We start from the raw sequence: 4,739 nt of genomic DNA on the forward strand, positions 1-4,739 counted from the left end.
GGCACTCCCTTTCCAAACTCTGTGGTCAGTACTTCACTCAGGGGGATCCAAGTGCCAGCCAAGAGTTGGGACTTAAGGCCTTTTCATTCTTTAAAGTCTTTTTAAGTCCCATCTCCACCTAATAGTCTTTTCTATCAGTTTGATTCACTTATATTTTTCTCTTCTCTGACCTTGGAAAGTGGAGTTTGAGTACACTGTGCATTTAATTATATTTTCCATTTCTTTTTGAGTTGCTTATAGCATTTAGCATAATGCTGGGCCTATGACAGAGGTTTAATAAATATTTGAAGGGATCCGGTTTGTGCTAGTTTTTTCCTTTTTTTTTTTTGAACCAGTGGTATGATTTTTATTCTAGACTTTCCACTAAGTCTGGTCCTCTCAGCTCTCCATCATCTTCTCTGTCTTCAAACAGGGAGAGGAAGTCCTGGAATCAGAAACTTGGATTTGTGTTCCATCTTTGCTTTTTTACCAGCTGTGTGACCTTGAGCAAGTGAGTCAATCTGGTTGGGTCTTAGGCTCACGATTTGTAAAGTGAGATGGCTGTACTAAGTGATGTCTCAGGTTTGTTTTAGGTTTAACACTCTAAATCTATGTATGCTGTCTAATAGGGTAGCCACTAGCTCCATGTGGCTATTGACCACTTTATATGTGGCTAATCCAATTTGACATGTGCTGTAAGTGTTAAAACACACCAGATTTCAAAACAAGAATGTAAATAGTCTCAGTAATTTTTTGATGACGTGTAGAAGTAATAATATTTTGGATATATTACATTAAACAAAAAATTATTAAAAAATTAGTTTCCCATGTTTCTTTTTACCTTTTTATGTGGCTACTAGAAAAGGTAAAATCACATATTTGGTGCTTAGACTGAATTGTGTTTCAACAATCCTTTCCCTCGCTGCCATCCATATGTTGAAGGCTTAACCCCGAAATGTAATGGTACTTGGAGATGGAGTCTTCGGAAGACCATTAGGTTTGGATGAGGTCCTGAGGGTGGGGCCCTAATGATGGGATTAGTGCCTTTATTAGAAGAGACACCAGAGAGCTTGCTCTCCCTCTCCCTGCCATGTGAGGACACAGTGAAGCTATCTACAAAACAGGAAGAGGGTTCTCATCAGAACCTGACCATGCTGGCACCCTAATCTCAGACATTTAGCCCTGAAAACTGTGAGAAAATAAATTCTTGTTGTTTGAGCCACCCAGCCTATGATATTTTGTTACGGCAGCTATAGCTGACCAAGACATGTGGTTTGTATTATATTTCTATTGGACAACACTGGTCCAGATGTCTGGTAACTCCTACATACCACACTTTCAACATCATGTCTGTGAGAGCATGGATGGCCTCCTGAACATTCCTTGGGGTGCTCAGTGTTTTACTCCAGTAGCCATTCAATAAGAATCAGGTGATTAAATTATCTTCTTAGTTATAAGCAACACAGTCTTTGGCTCATTTATGCAGAAGAGGAACTCATTAAAAACATATTAGGTAGCAATCAGATTATCTGCAGGGCAAAAGAACCAGGCTTGGAAAGTATACTCAGGCAGACTGCATTGCCCAAGTCCCACTGTAGACTGGTCTGGGGGTGATGCCACTGCTGCCCCCCAAAACTAGAGCTGGCTGCTGCTGCCCCACTGGTGGAGTGGAGTGGCTGTGTGCCTTCAGGCTCACTTGCTTTCACCTCAGGGTTTGATTGGCTGAGTTTAAACCAGGAACTCTAGCTGCAAGGGAGGCTTCTGAAGTGGAAAGTGGGCTTCTCTCATGAGAGGGAGATTCATTCCTCTAACATAGGCAGGTGTCTTCAGATGACAAACTGCCTAAAAGAATGACCAGAACCTTCGCTAGAGTAACCTGAGACCCTGACATTTTGACTGCGACACAAACAGAAGTTTCTGCTGAAACTCCCTAGGCAGGGACTTCCTCCACACTGGAGGCTCCCCAAATCTCCTCATGGTTCTTCTGGAAAATATGTTTTGCATATTTTATACAGATGTTATGCTTTGCATAACAGACAGTTGATGTTATCCATTACTTTAATACTGTGATTATAATTTCGTGATGTCCTTTGGAAGGTCTCACATGATGTTTTAATATAAAGACACAGGAGGGCGCTCTAACCAACCAGCAATAAAACGTAAAAAAGATGGGTGTTGATCTTGTTGAATCTACGTTTTTTTAAGGTAGAATAACCAACTTTGTAGGAGTACCTAAGCTCTCCTAGGGGATCTCACTTGTGACAGAGGTCCCCAAGACACACCCTCCACACTGTCCAGTTAAGGTTCTAGGGACTGTGATTTGAGTAACTCAGAACAGAGAGGGTTTTTTTTGTTTGCTTGTTTTTGTTTTTGTTTTTGGGTGCATTGGGTCTTCATTGCTGCGCACCGGCTTTCTGCTGGGAGCAGGGACTACTCTTCCTTGAAGTGTGCGGGCTTCTCATTGTGGTGGCTTCTCTTGTTGTGCAGCATGGGCTCTAGGCCCGCGGGCTCAGTACTTGTGGCTTGCAGGCTCTAGAGAGCAGGCTCAATAGCTGTAGCACGCAGGGCTTAGTTGCTCCAGGGCATTGTGGGATCTTCCGGGACCAGGCTTCAACCCGTGGCCCCTGCATTGGCAGGTGGATTCTTAACCACTGTGCTACCAGGGAAGTCCCCAGATAAGGGGATTTTTGACTCACAGGTTACCTACTGACTGGACCACTGAAGAGATGGAGACATGACTCCCAAAGGCGCATATTTAGAGGTCAACTGGCTAAATCAAACTGAGAGCAGAAGAGAGAGATCTGGTTGTCAGACTTGCTTCAGACCGGCAGCCTGTTCCCGAGACTCAGTTTTCCCATCTGTAAAATGGAGATGATACCTGACTTATGTCTGTATAGTTTGCCAGTGGAGAAGGAGAGCGGTAAGAGGAGGGAAAAAACATATCGGGGGGTGCCATTTACCATCCCATAAAATACATTGAGTTTTACACTGAAAAAATAAAGCCGGCCTGCCTCTTGTTAATGAATTATAGCGCACAGGAGGGACAAAGCGTGCTTTGCTGGCAGCTGGAGTAACAAAAGTAACGAGGAAAGGTTGGAACAGGACCTGCTCCTCCAGACTGGTTTCCCCACACAGATCTTCCAGGAGGGGCCCCCGACACCAGGGAGGAAGGGGCGCGGGGCTGCTCGGGCCGTTTTCCTCCCCAGGCAGGAGCGGGACCGGTTCTGGTGACGGCGGGGTTACTCGCAGTCAAAGGTGTAGTCTGGGAGAGCCAGTTCTGGCTGGAAGGAGGCGGGATGGCGGTGCTCGGCCCCGCCGCGGCGCTTTGTATCTCTCGCACCTCCTCGGCGTTCCCGAGGGCTTTTGAGGCACAGCCGCTCCCTAGCTGTCCCGGCCGCTGCCGGCCTAGCGCCCCGGGCTCCCCGCCAAGGTCGGGGCGCTCGCCACCCTCGGTCCCGGGGTCCCCCGGGCGGAGATGGAGCCGGCACCCGTGGGAGAAGCAGGGACACGAGCAATAAAGGGAAGGAGAGGAGGAAAAAATGAGGAGAGAGAGGAAGAAGCTGCCTAATTCCCCTCAATAAGTAGTTGCGCGCGTCAGCCGACTCTCGGCGCTGGTTATGCGCCCGAGATCCCCAAGCTTGGCTTACTGTTTCCTTTGCGGAGTGTCGCCTGGCGTCCCTCTAGTCCTCCACCCGCAGGTGTGAGAGCGCCTACCACGCGGCAGACGCCGCACTGAGCGTTGTACTATAGTAGGTTTTTAAATTTCCCTAACATCCCTAAGCGACAGGAACTGTTACCGCCCGCGTACTGGGGACTAAGGAAAGGCCTTGGAGAAGTTGGGTGGCTTGCCGCGAGTTTTGCAGCTAGTAGCTGAGCGAGGACTCCGAGAGGGGTCTGAGCGATCCTGATGCCCAGGCCACAGCCCGCAGCCCCTCCGCTCTGCCGGGTTATTGTCTGATCACGCCGTCTGCACCTGTCGCGGGCCTCGCTAGGCAGGAGCGCAGGAGGAAAGGGAGAAAAGAAGGACCACAGGGTGACCAGGTGGCTTTCCTCCATCCGTACCCTTGGCCCGGGGCGAGGAGAGATCATTTCGGGCGCGGGGATGGCTTTGCGCCTTGGAGAGGACAACCTTCCTTCTCCAGCGATCGCAAGCGCGGCGGGAACAGGGCTTTGGGGCAATGACCCTCCTGGGGCTGCAGGGGCGAGCGGAGAATCTAGGGTCCGGGCATGGACACTAGGAAAAAGTGGGGTGGCGAGAGCGCGGCTGCCCGCGAAGCTGACTGGGGAGGAGACAAGGCGGCGCGTGCGGAGTGTCCACGCGGTGGGTGTGCGGCGCTTTCATTCAAACTTTGGGGAGTCTTTGGTTCGGGCGTCAGCGAAGGTGTGACCAATCAGAGTCCGGGGACGGGAATAAATTATGCAAATCACCATCTGGCGATGGGTCAGATGACTCCAATAGTTTAAAAAACTACCTCGCCGGGGAGCTCGCGGTGTGACAGTGGCGAGCCCTGGCTTCCCGGGCGAGCGGCACGGGTGAGGGCAGATCTGGTTCTGGTTGGAGCATCTTCGCACTCCCCGCACCACCCCGTGGCTCAGTTTAGCCAAGTTTTCATTTTCCACCTTCTCCACCTGCAGCTGTCTAAGGCCACCACTCTCTCTGGTCGAGAGAAGCCTTCCCACTTCGGGTCTTACGGGCTCGGACTGCTGGAAACATCGTTCGAGAGGCGGCTCTTTTTTTTTTTTTTTTTTTTTTTTGTGGT

Source organism: Mesoplodon mirus (genome assembly GCF_964341445.2).
Source record: "Mesoplodon mirus genome assembly, chromosome: 13".
Lineage (NCBI taxonomy): Eukaryota > Metazoa > Chordata > Mammalia > Artiodactyla > Ziphiidae > Mesoplodon > Mesoplodon mirus.